Below are 21,463 nucleotides of genomic sequence, written 5' to 3'. Positions count from 1 at the left end.
TGTGTTCTGTGAAATCATCTCACAGAGTTACAGCTTTCCCCTCAAGAAGCCTTTCGATAAGACAGTTCATGTGGAATTGGCAAAGTGATATTTGGAAGCCCATAGAGGGCTATGGGAAAAAGGAAATATCCACAGATGAAATCTGGAAAGAAGCTTTCTGGGAAACTGCTTAGTGTTTTGTTAATTCATCTCACAGAGTTACATCTGTATTTCGTGGATCTCTTTGCTATCCTTATTTCTGTGGAATCTGAGAACAGATATTTCGGAAACCTTTGAAGACTATAGGGCCAAAGGAAATATCCTCCGATAACAAAGAGAAAGAAGCTTTCAGAGAAACTTCTTTTTGCTCTGTGAAATCATCTCACAGAGTTACAGCTTTCCCCTCAAGAAGCCTTTCGCTAAGACAGTTCTTGTGGAATTGGCAATGTGATATTTGGAAGCCCATAGTGGGCTATGGTGAAAAAGGAAATATCCTCACATGTAATCTGGAATGAAGATTTCTGAGAAACTGCTTAGTGTTCTGTTAATTCATCACATAGAGTTACATCTGTATTTCGTGGATCTCTTTGCTAGCCTTATTTCTGTGGAATCTGAGAACAGATATTTCGGATCCCTTTGAAGACTATAGGGCCAAAGGAAATATCCTCCGATAACAAAGAGAAAGATGTTTTCTGAGAAACTTCTTTGTGTTCTTTGAAATCATCTCACAGAGTTACAGCATTCCCCTCAAGAAGCCTTTCGCTAGGACAGGTCTTGTGGAATTGGCAAAGTGAAATTTGGAAGCCAATAGAGGGCTATGCTGAAAAAGGGAATATCCTCAGATGAAATCTGGAAAGAAGCTTTCTGAGAAACTGCTCTGTGATATGTGACTTCCACTCACCGAGTTACATCTGTATTTCCTGGATCTCTTTGCTAGCCTTCTTTCTGTGGAATCTGAGAACAGATATTTCGGATCCCTTTGGAGACTATAGGGCCAAAGGAAATATCCTCCGATAACAAAGGGAAAGAAGCTTTCTGAGAAACTTCTTTGTGTTCTGTGAAATCATCTCACTGAGTTACAGCTTTCCCCTCAAGAAGCCTTTCCCTAAGACAGTTCTTGTGGAATTGGCAAAGTGATATTTGGAAGTCCAAAGGATGCTATGGTGAAAAAGGAAATATCCTCAGATGAAATCTGCAAAGAAACTTTCTGAGAAACTGCTCTGTGATATGTGACTTCTACTCCCAGAGTTACATGTGTATTTCGTGGATCTCTTTGCTAGCCTTATTTCTGTGGAATCTGAGAACAGATATTTCGGATCCCTTTGAAGACTATAGGGCCAAAGGAAATATCCTCCGATAACAAAGAGAAAGATGTTTTCTGAGAAACTTCTTTGTGTTCTTTGAAATCATCTCACAGAGTTACAGCATTCCCCTCAAGAAGCCTTTCGCTAAGACAGTTCTTGTGGAATTGGAAATGTGATATTTGGAAGCCCATAGAGGGCTATGCTGAAAAAGGGAATATCCTCAGATGAAATCTGGAAAGAAGCTTTCTGAGAAACTGCTCTGTTATATGTGACTTCCACTCACCGAGTTACATCTGTATTTCCTGGATCTCTTTGCTAGCCTTCTTTCTGTGGAATCTGAGAACAGATATTTCGGATCCCTTTGGAGACTATAAGGCCCAAGGAAATATCCTCCGATAAAAAAGGGAAAGAAGCTTTCTGAGAAACTTCTTTGTGTTCTGTGAAATCATCTCACAGAGTTACAGCTTTCCCCTCAAGAAGCCTTTCCCTAAGACAGTTCTTGTGGAATTGGCAAAGTGATATTTGGAAGTCCAAAGGATGCTATGGTGAAAAAGGAAATATCCTCAGATGAAATCTGCAAAGAAACTTTCTGAGAAACTGCTTAGTGTTCTGATAATTCATCTCACAGAGTTACATCTGTATTTCGTGGATCTCTTTGCTAGCCTTATTTCTGTGGAATCTGAGAACAGATATTTCGGATCCCTTTGAAAACTATAGGGCCAAAGGAAATATCCTACGGTAACAAAGAGAAAGAAGTTTTCTAAGAAACTTCTTTGTGTTCCTGGAAATCATCTCACAGAGTTACAGCTTTCCCCTTAAGAAGCCTTTCGCTAAGAGAGTTCTTGTGGAATTGGCAAAGTGATATTTGGAAGCCCATGGAGGGCTATGGTGAAAAAGGAAATATCCTCAGATGAAATCTGGAAAGAAGGTTTCTGAGAAACTGCTGAGTGTTCTGTTAATTCATCTCACAGAGTTACATCTGTATTTCGTGGATCTCTTTGCTAGCCTTTTTTCTGTGCAATCTGAGAACAGATATTTCCGATCCTTTGGAAGACTATAGGGCCAAAGGAAATATCCTCCGATAACAAAGAGAAAGAAGCTTTTTGAGAAACTTCTTTGTGTTCTGTGAAATCATCTCACAGAGTTACAGCTTTCCCCTCAAGAAGCCTTTCGATAAGACAGTTCATGTGGAATTGGCAAAGTGATATTTGGAAGCCCATAGAGGGCTATGGGAAAAAGGAAATATCCACAGATGAAATCTGGAAAGAAGCTTTCTGGGAAACTGCTTAGTGTTTTGTTAATTCATCTCACAGAGTTACATCTGTATTTCGTGGATCTCTTTGCTATCCTTATTTCTGTGGAATCTGAGAACAGATATTTCGGAAACCTTTGAAGACTATAGGGCCAAAGGAAATATCCTCCGATAACAAAGAGAAAGAAGCTTTCAGAGAAACTTCTTTTTGCTCTGTGAAATCATCTCACAGAGTTACAGCTTTCCCCTCAAGAAGCCTTTCGCTAAGACAGTTCTTGTGGAATTGGCAATGTGATATTTGGAAGCCCATAGTGGGCTATGGTGAAAAAGGAAATATCCTCACATGTAATCTGGAATGAAGATTTCTGAGAAACTGCTTAGTGTTCTGTTAATTCATCACATAGAGTTACATCTGTATTTCGTGGATCTCTTTGCTAGCCTTATTTCTGTGGAATCTGAGAACAGATATTTCGGATCCCTTTGAAGACTATAGGGCCAAAGGAAATATCCTCCGATAACAAAGAGAAAGATGTTTTCTGAGAAACTTCTTTGTGTTCTTTGAAATCATCTCACAGAGTTACAGCATTCCCCTCAAGAAGCCTTTCGCTAGGACAGGTCTTGTGGAATTGGCAAAGTGAAATTTGGAAGCCAATAGAGGGCTATGCTGAAAAAGGGAATATCCTCAGATGAAATCTGGAAAGAAGCTTTCTGAGAAACTGCTCTGTGATATGTGACTTCCACTCACCGAGTTACATCTGTATTTCCTGGATCTCTTTACTAGCCTTCTTTCTGTGGAATCTGAGAACAGATATTTCGGATCCCTTTGGAGACTATAGGGCCAAAGGAAATATCCTCCGATAACAAAGGGAAAGAAGCTTTCTGAGAAACTTCTTTGTGTTCTGTGAAATCATCTCACTGAGTTACAGCTTTCCCCTCAAGAAGCCTTTCCCTAAGACAGTTCTTGTGGAATTGGCAAAGTGATATTTGGAAGTCCAAAGGATGCTATGGTGAAAAAGGAAATATCCTCAGATGAAATCTGCAAAGAAACTTTCTGAGAAACTGCTCTGTGATATGTGACTTCTACTCCCAGAGTTACATGTGTGTTTCGTGGATCTCTTTGCTAGCCTTATTTCTGTGGAATCTGAGAACAAATATTTCGGATCTCTTTGAAGACTATAGGGCCAAAGGAAATATCCTCCGATAACAAAGAGAAAGATGTTTCCTGAGAAACTTCTTTGTGTTCTTTGAAATCATCTCACAGAGTTACAGCATTCCTCTCAAGAAGCCTTTCGCTGAGACAGTTCTTGTGGAATTGGAAATGTGATATTTGGAAGCCCATAGAGGGCTATGCTGAAAAAGGGAATATCCTCAGATGAAATCTGGAAAGAAGCTTTCTGAGAAACTGCTCTGTTATATGTGACTTCCACTCACCGAGTTACATCTGTATTTCCTGGATCTCTTTGCTAGCCTTCTTTCTGTGGAATCTGAGAACAGATATTTCGGATCCCTTTGGAGACTATAAGGCCAAAGGAAATATCCTCCGATAAAAAAGGGAAAGAAGCTTTCTGAGAAACTTCTTTGTGTTCTGTGAAATCATCTCACAGAGTTACAGCTTTCCCCTCAAGAAGCCTTTCCCTAAGACAGTTCTTGTGGAATTGGCAAAGTGATATTTGGAAGTCCAAAGGATGCTATGGTGAAAAAGGAAATATCCTCAGATGAAATCTGCAAAGAAACTTTCTGAGAAACTGCTCTGTGATATGTGACTTCTACTCACAGAGTTACATCTGTATTTCGTGGATCTCTTTGCTAGCCTTATTTCTGTGGAATCTGAGAACAGATATTTCGGATCCCTTTGAAGACTCTAGGGCCAAAAGAAATATCCTACGGTAACAAAGAGAAAGAAGTTTTCTGAGTTACTTCTTTGTGTTCTGTGAAATCATCTCACAGAGTTACAGCTTTCCCCTCAAGAAGCCTTTCGCTAAGAGAGTTCTTGTGGAATTGGCAAAGTGATATTTGGAAGCCCATAGAGGGCTAAGGTGAAAAAGGGAATATCCTCAAATGAAATCCGGAACGAAGCTTTCTGAGAAACTGCTCTGTGATATGAGACTTCCACTCACAAAGTTACACCTTTATTTCGAGGATCTCTTTACTAGCCTTATTTCTGTGTAATCTGAGAACAGATATTTCGGATCCCTTTGAAGACTATAGGGCCAAAGGAAATATCCTCCGATAACAAAGAGAAAGAAGCTTTCTAAGAAACTTCTTTGTGTTCTGTGGAATCATCTCACAGAGTTACAGCTTTCCCCTCAAGGAGCCTTTCGCTAAAACAGTTCTTGTGGAATTGGCAAAGTGATATTTGGAAGCCCGTAGGGTGCAATGGTGAAAAAGGAAATATCCTCAGATGAAATCTGGAAAGAAGCTTTCTGAGAAACTGCTTAGTGTTCTGTTAATTCATCTCACAGAGTTACATCTGTACTTCGTGGATCTTTTTGCTAGACTTATTTCTGTGGATCTGAGAACAGATATTTCGGATCCCTTTGAAGACTATAGGGCCAAAGGAAATATCCTCCGGTAACATAGAGAAAGAAGCTTTCTGAGAAACTTCTTTGTTTTCTGTGAAATCATCTCACTGAGTTACAGCTTTCCCCTCAAGAAGCCTTTCGCTAAGACAGCTCTTGTGGAATTGGCAAAGTGATATTTGGAAGCCCAAAGGATGCTATGGTGAAAAAGGAAATATCCTCAGATGAAATCTGCAAAGAAACTTTCTGAGAAACTGCTCTGTGATATGTGACTTCCACTCAGAGAGTTACATCTGTATTACGAGGATCTCTTTGCTAGCTTTATTTCTGTGGAATCTGAGAACTGATATTTCGGATCTCTTTGAAGACTATAGGGTCAAAGGAAATATCCTCTGATAACAAAGACAAAGAAGCTTTCTGAGAAACTTCTTTGTGTTCTGTGAAATCATCTCACAGAGTTACAGCTTTCCCCTCAAGAAGCCTTTCGCTAAGAGAGTTCTTGTGGAATTGGCAAAGTGATATTTGGAAGCCCAAAGGATGCTATGGTGAAAAAGGAAATATCTTCAGATGAAATCTGCAAAGAAACTTTCTGAGAAACTGCTCTGTGATATGTGACTTCCACTCACAGAGTTACATCTGTATTTCGTGGATCTCTTTGCTAGACTTATTTCTGTGGAATCTGAGAACAGATATTTCGGATCCCATTGAAGACTATAGGGCCAAAGGAAATATCCTCCGATAACAAAGAGAAAGAAGTTTTCTGAGATACTTCTTTGTGTTCTTTGAAATCATCTCACAGAGTTACAGCTTTCCCCTCAAGAAGCCTTTCGCTAAGACAGTTCTTGTGGCATTTGTAAAGTGATATTTGGAAGCCCATAGAGGGCTATGGTGAAAAAGGGAATATCCTCAGATGAAATCTGGAACGAAGCTTTCTGAGAAACTGCTCTGTGATATGAGACTTCCACTCACAGAGTTACATCTTTATTTCGTGTATCTCTTTGCTAGCCTTATTTCTGTGGAATCTGAGAACAGATACTTCGGATCCCTTTGAAGACTATAGGGCCAAAGGAAAAATCCTCCGATACCAAAGAGAAAGAAACTTTCTGAGAAACTTCTTTGTGTTCTGTGAAATCATCTCACAGAGTTACAGCTTTCCCCTCAGGAAGCCTTTCGCTAAGACAGTTCTTTTGGAATTGCAATGAGATATTTGGAAGCCCATAGAGGGCTATGGTGAAAAAGGAAATATCCTCAGATGAAATCTGGAAAGAAGCTTTCTGAGAAACTGCTTAGTCTTCTGTTAATTCCTCTCACAGAGTTACATCTGTATTTCGTGGATCTCTTTGCTAGCATTATTTCTGTAGAATTTGAGAACAGATATTTCGGATCCCTTTGAAGAGTATAGGGCCATAGGAAATATCCTACGATAACAAAGAGAAAGAAGCTTTCTGAGAAACTTCTTTGTGTTCTTTGAAATTATCTCGCAGAATTACAGCTTTCCCCTCAGGAAGCTTTTCGCTAAGACAGTTTTGTGAAATTGGCAAAGTGATATTTGGAAGCCCATAGAGGGCTATGGTGAAAAAGGAAATATCCTCAGATGAAATCTGGAAAGAAGCTTTCTGAGAAACTGCTTAGTCTTCTGTTAATTCATCTCACAGAGTTACATCTGTATTTCGTGGATCTCTTTGCTAGCCTTATTTCTGTGGAATCTGAGAACAGATATTTCGGATCCCTTTGAAGATTATAGGGCCAAAGGAAATATACTCCGATAACAAAGAGAAAGATGTTTTCTGAGAAACTTCTTTGTGTTCTTTGAAATCATCTCACAGAGTTACAGCTTTCCCCTCAAGAAGCCTTTCGCTGAGACAGTCCTTGTGGAATTGGCAAAGTGATATTTGGAAGCCCATAGCGTTCTATGGTGAAAAAGGAAATATCCTCAGATGAAATCTGGAAAGAAGCTTTCTGAGAAACTGCTTAGTGTTCTGTTAATTCATCTCACAGAGTTACATCTGTATTTCGTGGATCTTTTTGCTAGCCTTATTTCTGTGGAATCTGAGAACAGATATTTCGGATCCCTTTGAAGACTATAGGGCCAAAGGAAATATCCTCCGATAACAAAGAGAAAGAAGCTTTCTGAGAAACTTCTTTGTGTTCTGTGAAATCATCTCACTGAGTTACAGCTTTCCCCTCAAGAAGCCTTTCGCTAAGACAGTTCTTGTGGAATTGGCAAGGTGATATTTGGAAGCCTAAAGGATGCTATGGTGAAAAAGGAAATATCCTCAGATGAAATCTACAAAGAAACTTTCTGAGAAACTGCTCTGTGATATGTGACTTCCACTCAGAGAGTTACATCTGTATTACGTGGATCTCTTTGCTAGCTTTATTTCTGTGGAATCTGAGAACAGATATTTCGGATCCCTTTGAAGACGATAGGGCCATAGGAAATATCCTCTGATAACAAAGAGAAAGAAGCTTTCTGAGAAACTTCTTTGTGTTCTGTGAAATCATCTCACAGAGTTACAGCTTTCCCCTCAAGAAGCCTTTCGCTAAGACAGTTCTTGTGGAATTGGCAAAGTGATATTTGGAAGCCCAAAGAATGCTATGGTGAAAAAGGAAATATCTTCAGATGAAATCTAGAAGGAACCTTTCTGAGAAACTGCTCTGTGATATGTGACTTCCACTCACAGAGTTACATCTGTATTTCGTGGATCTCTTTGCTAGCCTTATTTCTGTGGAATCTAAGAACAGATATTTCGGATCCCTTTGAAGACTATAGGGCCAAAGGAAATATCCTCCGATAACAAAGAGAAAGAAGTTTTCTGAGATACTTCTTTGTGTTCTTTGAAATCATCTCACAGAGTTACAGCTTTCCCCTCAAGAAGCCTTTCGCTAAGACAGTTCTTGTGGAATTTGTAAAGTGATATTTGGAAGCCCATAGAGGGCTATGGTGAAAAAGGGAATATCCTCAAATGAAATCTGGAACGAAGCTTTCTGAGAAACTGCTCTGTGATATGAGACTTCCACTCACAGAGTTACATCTTTATTTCGTGGATCTCTTTGCTAGCCTTATTTCTGTGGAATCTGAGAACAGATATTTCGGATCCCTTTGAAGACTATAGGGCCAAAGGAAAAATCCTCCGATACCAAAGAGAAAGAAGCTTTCTGAGAAACTTCTTTGTGTTCTGTGAAATCATCTCACAGAGTTACAGCTTTCCCTTCAGGAAGCCTTTCGCTAAGACAGTTCTTTTGGAATTGCAATGAGATATTTGGATGCCCATAGAGGGCTATGGTGAAAAAGGAAATATCCTCAGATGAAATCTGGAAAGAAGCTTTCTGAGAAACTGCTTAGTCTTCTGTTAATTCCTCTCACAGAGTTACATCTGTATTTCGTGGATCTCTTTGCTAGCATTATTTCTGTAGAATTTGAGAACAGATATTTCGGATCCCTTTGAAGAGTATAGGGCCATAGGAAATATCCTACGATAACAAAGAGAAAGAAGCTTTCTGAGAAACTTCTTTGTGTTCTTTGAAATTATCTCGCAGAATTACAGCTTTCCCCTCAGGAAGCTTTTCGCTAAGACAGTTTTGTGGAATTGGCAAAGTGATATTTGGAAGCCCATAGAGGGCTATGGTGAAAAAGGAAATATCCTCAGATGAAATCTGGAAAGAAGCTTTCTGAGAAACTGCTTAGTCTTCTGTTAATTCATCTCACAGAGTTACATCTGTATTTCGTGGATCTCTTTGCTAGCCTTATTTCTGTGGAATCTGAGAACAGATATTTCGGATCCCTTTGAAGATTATAGGGCCAAAGGAAATATACTCCGATAACAAAGAGAAAGATGTTTTCTGAGAAACTTCTTTGTGTTCTTTGAAATCATCTCACAGAGTTACAGCTTTCCCCTCAAGAAGCCTTTCGCTGAGACAGTCCTTGTGGAATTGGCAAAGTGATATTTGGAAGCCCATAGCGTTCTATGGTGAAAAAGGAAATATCCTCAGATGAAATCTGGAAAGAAGCTTTCTGAGAAACTGCTTAGTGTTCTGTTAATTCATCTCACAGAGTTACATCTGTATTTCGTGGATCTTTTTGCTAGCCTTATTTCTGTGGAATCTGAGAACAGATATTTCGGATCCCTTTGAAGACTATAGGGCCAAAGGAAATATCCTCCGATAACAAAGAGAAAGAAGCTTTCTGAGAAACTTCTTTGTGTTCTGTGAAATCATCTCACTGAGTTACAGCTTTCCCCTCAAGAAGCCTTTCGCTAAGACAGTTCTTGTGGAATTGGCAAGGTGATATTTGGAAGCCTAAAGGATGCTATGGTGAAAAAGGAAATATCCTCAGATGAAATCTACAAAGAAACTTTCTGAGAAACTGCTCTGTGATATGTGACTTCCACTCAGAGAGTTACATCTGTATTACGTGGATCTCTTTGCTAGCTTTATTTCTGTGGAATCTGAGAACAGATATTTCGGATCCCTTTGAAGACGATAGGGCCATAGGAAATATCCTCTGATAACAAAGAGAAAGAAGCTTTCTGAGAAACTTCTTTGTGTTCTGTGAAATCATCTCACAGAGTTACAGCTTTCCCCTCAAGAAGCCTTTCGCTAAGACAGTTCTTGTGGAATTGGCAAAGTGATATTTGGAAGCCCAAAGAATGCTATGGTGAAAAAGGAAATATCTTCAGATGAAATCTAGAAGGAACCTTTCTGAGAAACTGCTCTGTGATATGTGACTTCCACTCACAGAGTTACATCTGTATTTCGTGGATCTCTTTGCTAGCCTTATTTCTGTGGAATCTAAGAACAGATATTTCGGATCCCTTTGAAGACTATAGGGCCAAAGGAAATATCCTCCGATAACAAAGAGAAAGAAGTTTTCTGAGATACTTCTTTGTGTTCTTTGAAATCATCTCACAGATTTACAGCTTTCCCCTCAAGAAGCCTTTCGCTAAGACAGTTCTTGTGGAATTTGTAAAGTGATATTTGGAAGCCCATAGAGGGCTATGGTGAAAAAGGGAATATCCTCAAATGAAATCTGGAACGAAGCTTTCTGAGAAACTGCTCTGTGATATGAGACTTCCACTCACAGAGTTACATCTTTATTTCGTGGATCTCTTTGCTAGCCTTATTTCTGTGGAATCTGAGAACAGATATTTCGGATCCCTTTGAAGACTATAGGGCCAAAGGAAAAATCCTCCGATACCAAAGAGAAAGAAGCTTTCTGAGAAACTTCTTTGTGTTCTGTGAAATCATCTCACAGAGTTACAGCTTTCCCTTCAGGAAGCCTTTCGCTAAGACAGTTCTTTTGGAATTGCAATGAGATATTTGGATGCCCATAGAGGGCTATGGTGAAAAAGGAAATATCCTCAGATGAAATCTGGAAAGAAGCTTTCTGAGAAACTGCTTAGTCTTCTGTTAATTCCTCTCACAGAGTTACATCTGTATTTCGTGGATCTCTTTGCTAGCATTATTTCTGTAGAATCTGAAAACAGATATTTCGGATCCCTTTGAAGAGTATAGGGCCATAGGAAATATCCTACGATAACAAAGAGAAAGAAGCTTTCTGAGAAACTTCTTTGTGTTCTTTGAAATTATCTCACAGAATTACAGCTTTCCCCTCAGGAAGCTTTTCGCTAAGACAGTTTTGTGGAATTGGCAAAGTGATATTTGGAAGCCCATAGAGGGATATGGTGAAAAAGGAAATATCCTCAGATGAAATCTGGAAAGAAGCTTTCTGAGAAACTGCTTAGTGTTCTGATAATTCATCTCACAGAGTTACATCTGTATTTCGTGGATCTCTTTGCTAGCTTTATTTCCGTGGAATCTGAGAACAGATATTTCGGATCCCGTTGAAGACTATAGGGCCAAAGGAAATATCCTCCGATAACAAAGAGAAAGATGTTTTCTGAGAAACTTCTTTGTGTTCTTTGAAATCATCTCACAGAGTTACAGCATTCCCCTCAAGAAGCCTTTCGCTAAGACAGTTCTTGTGGAATTGGCAAAGTGATATTTGGAAGCCCATAGAGGGCTATGGTGAAAGACGGAATATCCTCAGATGAAATCTGGAAAGAAGCTTTCTGAGAAACTGCTCTGTGATATGTGACTTCCACTCACCGAGTTACATCTGTATTTCCTGGATCTCTTTGCTAGCCTTCTTTCTGTGGAATCTGAGAACAGATATTTCGGATACCTTTGGAGACTATAGGGCCAAAGGAAATATCCTCCGATAACAAAGGGAAAGAAGCTTTCTGAGAAACTTCTTTGTGTTCTGTGAAATCATCTCACAGGGTTACAGCTTTCCTCTCAAGAAGCCTTTCCCTAAGACAGTTCTTGTGGAATTGGCAAAGTGATATTTGGAAGTCCAAAGGATGCTATGGTGAAAAAGGAAATATCCTCAGATGAAATCTGCAAAGAAACTTTCTGAGAAACTGCTCTGTGATATGTGAATTCTACTCACAGAGTTACATATGTATTTCGTGGATCTCTTTGCTAGCCTTATTTCTGTGGAATCTGAGAACAGATATTTCGGATCCATTTGAAGACTATAGGGCCAAAGGAAATATCCTCCGATAACAAAGAGAAAGAAGCTTTCTAAGAAACTTCTTTGTGTTCTGTGGAATCATCTCACAGAGTTACAGCTTTCCCCTCAAGAAGCCTTTCGCTAAGACAGTTCTTGTGGAATTGGAAAAGTGATATTTGGAAGACCATAGAGGGCTATGGTGAAAAAGGAAATATCCTCAGATGAAATCTGGAAAGAAGCTTTCTGAGAAACTGCTTAGTGTTCTGATAATTCATCTCACAGAGTTACATCTGTGTTTCGTGGATCCCTTTGCTAGCCTCATTTCTGTGGAATCTGAGAACAGATATTTCGGATCCCTTTGAAGACTATAGGGCCAAGGGAAATATGCTCTGATAACAAAGAGAAAGAAGCTTTCTGAGAAACTTCTTTGTGTTCTGTGAAATCATCTCACAGAGTTACAGCTTTCCCCTCAAGAAGCCTTTCTCTAAGACAGTTCTTGTGGAATTGGCAAAGTGATATTTGGAAGCCCATAGAGGGCTATGTTGAAAAAGGAAATATCCTCAGATGAAATCTGGAAAGAAACGTTCTGAGAAACTGCTTAGTGTTGTGTTAATTCATCTCACATAGTTACATCTGTATTTCGTCGATCTCTTTGCTAGCCTTATTTCTGTGAAATCTGAGAACAGATATTTCGGATCCCTTTGAAGACGATAGGGCCAAAGGAAATATCCTCCGATAACAAGGGAAAGGAGTGTTCTGAGAAACTTCTTTGTGTTCTGTGAAATCATCTCACAGAGTTACAGCTTTCCCCTCAAGAAGCCTTTCGCTAAGACAGTTCTTGTGGAATTGGCAAAGTGATATTTGGAAGACCATAGAGGGCTATGGTGAAAAAGGAAATATCCTCAGATGAAATCTGGAAAGAAGCTTTCTGAGAAACTGCTTAGTGTTCTTTTAATTCATCTCACAGAGTTACATCTGTATTTCGTGGATCTTTTTGCTAGCCTTATTTCTGTGGAATCTGAGAACAGTTATTTCGGATCCCTTTGAAGACTATAGGGCCAAAGGAAATATCCTCCGATAACAAAGAGAAAGAAGCTTTCTGAGAAACTTCTTTGTGTTCTGTGAAATCATCTCACAGAGTTACAGCTTTCCCCTCAAGAATCCTTTCGCTAAGACAGTTCTTGTGGAATTAGCAAAGTGATATTTGGAAGCCCAAAGGATGCTATGTTGAAAAAGGAAATATCTTCAGATGAAATCTGCAAAGAAACTTTCTGAGAAACTGCTCTGCGATATGTGACTTCCACTCACAGAGTTACATCTGTATTTCGTGGATATCTTTGCTAGACTTATTTCTGTGGAATCTGAGAACAGATATTTCGGATCCCTTTGAAGACTATAGGGCCAAAGGAAATATCCTCCGATAACAAAGAGAAAGAAGTTTTCTGTGTTACTTCTTTGTGTTCTTTGAAATCATCTCACAGAGTTACAGCTTTCCCCTCAAGAAGCCTTTCGCTAAGACAGTTCTTGTGGAATTTGTAAAGTGATATTTGGAAGCCCATAGAGGGCTATGGTGAAAAAGGGAATATTCTCAGATGAAATCTGGAACGAAGCTTTCTGAGAAACTGCTCTGTGATATGAGACTTCCACTCACAGAGTTACAACTTTATTTCGTGGATCTCTTTGCTATCCTTATTTCTGTGGAATCTGAGAACAGATATTTCGGATCCCTGTGAAGACTATAGGGCCAAACGAAAAATCCTCTGATACCAAAGAGAAAGAAGCTTTCTGAGAAACTTCTTTGTGTTCTGTGAAATCATCTCACAGAGTTACAGCTTTCCCCTCAGGAAGCCTTTCGCTAAGACAGTCCTTGTGGAATTGCAATGAGATATTTGGAAGCCCATAGAGGGCTATGGTGAAAAAGGAAATATCCTCAGATGAAATCTGGAAAGAAGCTTTCTGAGAAACTGCTTAGTGTTCTGTTAATTCATCTCACAGAGTTACATCTGTATTTCGTGGATCTCTTTGCTAGCATTATTTCTGTAGAATCTGAGAACAGATATTTCAGATCCCTTTGAAGAGTATAGGGCCATAGGAAATATCCTAGGACAACAAAGAGAAAGAAGCTTTCTGAGAAACTTCTTTGTGTTCTTTGAAATTATCTCACAGAGTAACAGCTTTCCCCTGAGGAAGCCTCTCGCTAAGAGAGTTCTTGTGGAAATGGCAAAGTGATATTTGGAAGCCCATGGAGGGCTATGGTGAAAAAGGAAGTATCCTCAGATGAAATCTGGAAAGAAGGTTTCTGAGAAACTGCTGAGTGTTCTGTTAATTCATCTCACAGAGTTACATCTGTATTTCGTGGATCTCTTTGCTAGCCTTATTTCTGTGGAATCTGAGAACAGATATTTCCGATCCCTTGGAAGACTATAGGGCCAAAGGAAATATCCTCCGATAACAAAGAGAAAGAAGATTTTTGAGAAACTTCTTTGTGTTCTGTGAAATCATCTCACAGAGTTACAGCTTTCCCCTCAAGAAGCCTTTCGATAAGACAGTTCATGTGGAATTGGCAAAGTGATATTTGGAAGCCCATAGAGGGCTATGGGAAAAAGGAAATATCCACAGATGAAATCTGGAAAGAAGCTTTCTGGGAAACTGCTTAGTGTTTTGTTAATTCATATCACAGAGTTACATCTGTATTTCGTGGATCTCTTTGCTATCCTTATTTCTGTGGAATCTGAGAACAGATATTTCGGAAACCTTTGAAGACTATAGGGCCAAAGGAAATATCCTCCGATAACAAAGAGAAAGAAGCTTTCAGAGAAACTTCTTTTTGCTCTGTCAAATCATCTCACAGAGTTACAGCTTTCCCCTCAAGAAGCCTTTTGCTAAGACAGTTCTTGTGGAATTGGCAATGTGATATTTGGAAGCCCATAGTGGGCTATGGTGAAAAAGGAAATATCCTCACATGAAATCTGGAATGAAGATTTCTGAGAAACTGCTTAGTGTTCTGTTAATTCATCTCATAGAGTTACATCTGTATTTCGTGGATCTCTTTGCTAGCCTTATTTCTGTGGAATCTGAGAACAGATATTTCGGATCCCTTTGAAGACTATAGGGCCAAAGGAAATATCCTCCGATAACAAAGACAAAGATGTTTTCTGAGAAACTTCTTTGTGTTCTTTGAAATCATCTCACAGAGTTACAGCATTCCCCTCAAGAAGCCTTTCGCTAAGACAGGTCTTGTGGAATTGGCAAAGTGAAATTTGGAAGCCAATAGAGGGCTATGCTGAAAAAGGGAATATCCTCAGATGAAATCTGGAAAGAAGCTTTCTGAGAAACTGCTCTGTGATATGTGACTTCCACTCACCGAGTTACATCTGTATTTCCTGGATCTCTTTGCTAGCCTTCTTTCTGTGGAATTTGAGAACAGATATTTCGGATCCCTTTGGAGACTATAGGGCCAAAGGAAATATCCTCCGATAACAAAGGGAAAGAAGCTTTCTGAGAAACTTCTTTGTGTTCTGTGAAATCATCTCACTGAGTTACAGCTTTCCCCTCAAGAAGCCTTTCCCTAAGACAGTTCTTGTGGAATTGGCAAAGTGATATTTGGAAGTCCAAAGGATGCTAAGGTGAAAAAGGAAATATCTTCAGATGAAATCTGCAAAGAAACTTTCTGAGAAACTGCTCTGTGATATGTGACTTCTACTCCCAGAGTTACATGTGTATTTCGTGGATCTCTTTGCTAGCCTTATTTCTGTGGAATCTGAGAACAGATATTTCGGATCCCTTTGAAGACTATAGGGCCAAAGGAAATATCCTCCGATAACAAAGAGAAAGATGTTTTCTGAGAAACTTCTTTGTGTTCTTTGAAATCATCTCACAGAGTTACAGCATTCCCCTCAAGAAGCCTTTCGCTAAGACAGTTCTTGTGGAATTAGCAAAGTGATATTTGGAAGCCCAAAGGATGCTATGTTGAAAAAGGAAATATCTTCAGATGAAATCTGCAAAGAAACTTTCTGAGAAACTGCTCTGCGATATGTGACTTCCACTCACAGAGTTACATCTGTATTTCGTGGATATCTTTGCTAGACTTATTTCTGTGGAATCTGAGAACAGATATTTCGGATCCCTTTGAAGACTATAGGGCCAAAGGAAATATCCTCCGATAACAAAGAGAAAGAAGTTTTCTGAGTTACTTCTTTGTGTTCTTTGAAATCATCTCACAGAGTTACAGCTTTCCCCTCAAGAAGCCTTTCGCTAAGACAGTTCTTGTGGAATTGGCAAAGTGATATTTGGAAGCCCATAGAGGGCTATGGTGAAAAAGGGAATATTCTCAGATGAAATCTGGAACGAAGCTTTCTGAGAAACTGCTCTGTGATATGAGACTTCCACTCACAGAGATACATCTTTATTTCGTGGAACTCTTTGCTATCCTTATTTCTGTGGAATCTGAGAACAGATATTTCGGATCCCTGTGAAGACTATAGGGCCAAACGAAAAATCCTCTGATACCAAAGAGAAAGAAGCTTTCTGAGAAACTTCTTTGTGTTCTGTGAAATCATCTCACAGAGTTACAGCTTTCCCCTCAGGAAGCCTTTCGCTAAGACAGTCCTTGTGGAATTGCAATGAGATATTTGGAAGCCCATAGAGGGCTATGGTGAAAAAGGAAATATCCTCAGATGAAATCTGGAAAGAAGCTTTCTGAGAAACTGCTTAGTGTTCTGTTAATTCATCTCACAGAGTTACACCTGTATTTCGTGGATCTCTTTGCTAGCATTATTTCTGTAGAATCTGAGAACAGATATTTCGGATCCCTTTGTAGAGTATAGGGCCATAGGAAATATCCTAGGACAACAAAGAGAAAGAAGCTTTCTGAGAAACTTCTTTGTGTTCTTTGAAATTATCTCACAGAGTAACAGCTTTCCCCTGAGGAAGCCTCTCGCTAAGAGAGTTCTTGTGGAAATGGCAAAGTGATATTTGGAAGCCCATGGAGGGCTATGGTGAAAAAGGAAATATCCTCAGATGAAATCTGGAAAGAAGGTTTCTGAGAAACTGCTGAGTGTTCTGTTAATTCATCTCACAGAGTTACATCTGTATTTCGTGGATCTCTTTGCTAGCCTTATTTCTGTGGAATCTGAGAACAGATATTTCCGATCCCTTGGAAGACTATAGGGCCAAAGGAAATATCCTCCGATAACAAAGAGAAAGAAGCTTTTTGAGAAACTTCTTTGTGTTCTGTGAAATCATCTCACAGAGTTACAGCTTTCCCCTCAAGAAGCCTTTCGATAAGACAGTTCATGTGGAATTGGCAAAGTGATATTTGGAAGCCCATAGAGGGCTATGGGAAAAAGGAAATATCCACAGATGAAATCTGGAAAGAAGCTTTCTGGGAAACTGCTTAGTGTTTTGTTAATTCATCTCACAGAGTTACATCTGTATTTCGTGGATCTCTTTGCTATCCTTATTTCTGTGGAATCTGAGAACAGATATTTCGGAAACCTTTGAAGACTATAGGGCCAAAGGAAATATCCTCCGATAACAAAGAGAAAGAAGCTTTCAGAGAAACTTCTTTTTGCTCTGTGAAATCATCTCACAGAGTTACAGCTTTCCCCTCAAGAAGCGTTTCGCTAAGACAGTTCTTGTGGAATTGGCAATGTGATATTTGGAAGCCCATAGTGGGCTATGGTGAAAAAGGAAATATCCTCACATGAAATCTGGAATGAAGATTTCTGAGAAACTGCTTAGTGTTCTGTTAATTCATCACATAGAGTTACATCTGTATTTCGTGGATCTCTTTGCTAGCCTTATTTCTGTGGAATCTGAGAACAGATATTTCGGATCCCTTTGAAGACTATAGGGCCAAAGGAAATATCCTCCGATAACAAAGAGAAAGATGTTTTCTGAGAAACTTCTTTGTGTTCTTTGAAATCATCTCACAGAGTTACAGCATTCCCCTCAAGAAGCCTTTCGCTAGGACAGGTCTTGTGGAATTGGCAAAGTGAAATTTGGAAGCCAATAGAGGGCTATGCTGAAAAAGGGAATATCCTCAGATGAAATCTGGAAAGAAGCTTTCTGAGAAACTGCTCTGTGATATGTGACTTCCACTCACCGAGTTACATCTGTATTTCCTGGATCTCTTTGCTAGCCTTCTTTCTGTGGAATCTGAGAACATATATTTCGGATCCCTTTGGAGACTATAGGGCCAAAGGAAATATCCTCCGATAACAAAGGGAAAGAAGCTTTCTGAGAAACTTCTTTGTGTTCTGTGAAATCATCTCACTGAGTTACAGCTTTTCCCTCAAGAAGCCTTTCCCTAAGACAGTTCTTGTGGAATTGGCAAAGTGATATTTGGAAGTCCAAAGGATGCTATGGTGAAAAAGGAAATATCCTCAGATGAAATCTGCAAAGAAACTTTCTGAGAAACTGCTCTGTGATATGTGACTTCTACTCCCAGAGTTACATGTGTATTTCGTGGATCTCTTTGCTAGCCTTATTTCTGTGGAATCTGAGAACAGATATTTCGGATCCCTTTGAAGACTATAGGGCCAAAGGAAATATCCTCCGATAACAAAGAGAAAGATGTTTTCTGAGAAACTTCTTTGTGTTCTTTGAAATCATCTCACAGAGTTACAGCATTCCCCTCAAGAAGCCTTTCGCTAAGACAGTTCTTGTGGAATTGGAAATGTGATATTTGGAAGCCCATAGAGGGCTATGCTGAAAAAGGGAATATCCTCAGATGAAATCTGGAAAGAAGCTTTCTGAGAAACTGCTCTGTTATATGTGACTTCCACTCACCGAGTTACATCTGTATTTCCTGGATCTCTTTGCTAGCCTTCTTTCTGTGGAATCTGAAACAGATATTTCGGATCCCTTTGGAGACTATAAGGCCAAAGGAAATATCCACCGATAAAAAAGGGAAAGAAGCTTTCTGAGAAACTTCTTTGTGTTCTGTGAAATCATCTCACAGAGTTACAGCTTTCCCCTCAAGAAGCCTTTCCCTAAGACAGTTCTTGTGGAATTGGCAAAGTGATATTTGGAAGACCATAGAGGGGTATGGTGAAAAAGGAAATATCCTCAGATGAAATCTGGAAAAAACTTTCTGAGAAACTGCTTAGTGTTCTTTTAATTCATCTCACAGAGTTACATCTGTATTTCGTGGATCTTTTTGCTAGCCTTATTTCTGTGGAATCTGAGAACAGTTATTTCGGATCCCTTTGAAGACTATAGGGCCAAAGGAAATATCCTCCGATAACAAAGAGAAAGAAGCTTTCTGAGAAACTTCTTTGTGTTCTGTGAAATCATCTCACAGAGTTACAGCTTTCCCCTCAAGAATCCTTTCGCTAAGACAGTTCTTGTGGAATTGGCAAAGTGATATTTGGAAGCCCAAAGGATGCTATGTTGAAAAAGGAAATATCTTCAGATGAAATCTGCAAAGAAACTTTCTGAGAAACTGCTCTGCGATATGTGACTTCCACTCACAGAGTTACATCTGTATTTCGTGGATATCTTTGCTAGACTTATTTCTGTGGAATCTGAGAACAGATATTTCGGATCCCTTTGAAGACTATAGGGCCAAAGGAAATATCCTCCGATAACAAAGAGAAAGAAGTTTTCTGAGTTACTTCTTTGTGTTCTTTGAAATCATCTCACAGAGTTACAGCTTTCCCCTCAAGAAGCCTTTCGCTAAGACAGTTCTTGTGGAATTGGCAAAGTGATATTTGGAAGCCCATAGAGGGCTATGGTGAAAAAGGGAATATTCTCAGATGAAATCTGGAACGAAGCTGTCTGAGAAACTGCTCTGTGATATGAGACTTCCACTCACAGAGTTACATCTTTATTTCGTGGATCTCTTTGCTATCCTTATTTCTGTGGAATCTGAGAACAGATATTTCGGATCCCTGTGAAGACTATAGGGCCAAACGAAAAATCCTCTGATACCAAAGAGAAAGAAGCTTTCTGAGAAACTTCTTTGTGTTCTGTGAAATCATCTCACAGAGTTACAGCTTTCCCCTCAGGAAGCCTTTCGCTAAGACAGTCCTTTTGGAATTGCAATGAGATATTTGGAAGCCCATAGAGGGCTATGGTGAAAAAGGAAATATCCTCAGATGAAATCTGGAAAGAAGCTTTCTGAGAAACTGCTTAGTGTTCTGTTAATTCATCTCACAGAGTTACATCTGTATTTCGTGGATCTCTTTGCTAGCATTATTTCTGTAGAATCTGAGAACAGATATTTCGGATCCCTTTGAAGAGTATAGGGCCATAGGAAATATCCTAGGACAACAAAGAGAAAGAAGCTTTCTGAGAAACTTCTTTGTGTTCTTTGAAATTATCTCACAGAGTAACAGCTTTCCCCTGAGGAAGCCTCTCGCTAAGAGAGTTCTTGTGGAAATGGCAAAGTGATAGTTGGAAGCCCATGGAGGGCTATGGTGAAAAAGGAAATATCCTCAGATGAAATCTGGAAAGAAGGTTTCTGAGAAACTGCTGAGCGTTCTGTTAATTCATCTCACAGAGTTACATCTGTATTTCGTGGATCTCTTTGCTAGCCTTATTTCTGTGGAATCTGAGAACAGATATTTCCGATCCCTTGCAAGACTATAGGGCCAAAGGAAATATCCTCCGATAACAAAGAGAAAGAAGCTTTTTGAGAAACTTCTTTGTGTTCTGTGAAATCATCTCACAGAGTTACAGCTTTCCCCTCAAGAAGCCTTTCGATAAGACAGTTCATGTGGAATTGGCAAAGTGATATTTGGAAGCCCATAGAGGGCTATGGGAAAAAGGAAATATCCACAGATGAAATCTGGAAAGAAGCTTTCTGGGAAACTGCTTAGTGTTTTGTTAATTCATCTCACAGAGTTACATCTGTATTTCGTGGATCTCTTTGCTATCCTTATTTCTGTGGAATCTGAGAACAGATATTTCGGAAACCTTTGAAGACTATAGGGCCAAAGGAAATATCCTCCGATAACAAAGAGAAAGAAGCTTTCAGAGAAACTTCTTTTTGCTCTGTGAAATCATCTCACAGAGTTACAGCATTCCCCTCAAGAAGCCTTTCGCTAGGACAGGTCTTGTGGAATTGGCAAAGTGAAATTTGGAAGCCAGTAGAGGGCTATGCTGAAAAAGGGAATATCCTCAGATGAAATCTGGAAAGAAGCTTTCTGAGAAACTGCTCTGTGATATGTGACTTCCACTCACCGAGTTACATCTGTATTTCCTGGATCTCTTTGCTAGCCTTCTTTCTGTGGAATCTGAGAACAGATATTTCGGATCCCTTTGGAGACTATAGGGCCAAAGGAAATATCCTCCGATAACAAAGGGAAAGAAGCTTTCTGAGAAACTTCTTTGTGTTCTGTGAAATCATCTCACTGAGTTACAGCTTTCCCCTCAAGAAGCCTTTCCCTAAGACAGTTCTTGTGGAATTGGCAAAGTGATATTTGGAAGTCCAAAGGATGCTATGGTGAAAAAGGAAATATCCTCAGATGAAATCTGCAAAGAAACTTTCTGAGAAACTGCTCTGTGATATGTGACTTCTACTCCCAGAGTTACATGTGTATTTCGTGGATCTCTTTGCTAGCCTTATTTCTGTGGAATCTGAGAACAGATATTTCGGATCCCTTTGAAGACTATAGGGCCAAAGGAAATATCCTCCGATAACAAAGAGAAAGATGTTTTCTGAGAAACTTCTTTGTGTTCTTTGAAATCATCTCACAGAGTTACAGCATTCCCCTCAAGAAGCCTTTCGCTAAGACAGTTCTTGTGGAATTGGAAATGTGATATTTGGAAGCCCATAGAGGGCTATGCTGAAAAAGGGAATATCCTCAGATGAAATCTGGAAAGAAGCTTTCTGAGAAACTGCTCTGTTATATGTGACTTCCACTCACCGAGTTACATCTGTATTTCC

This window comes from Macaca fascicularis, chromosome 7 (assembly GCF_037993035.2).
Source record: "Macaca fascicularis isolate 582-1 chromosome 7, T2T-MFA8v1.1".
In the NCBI taxonomy this organism is placed as follows: Eukaryota; Metazoa; Chordata; class Mammalia; order Primates; family Cercopithecidae; genus Macaca; species Macaca fascicularis.
This window is presented reverse-complemented; position numbering follows the sequence as displayed.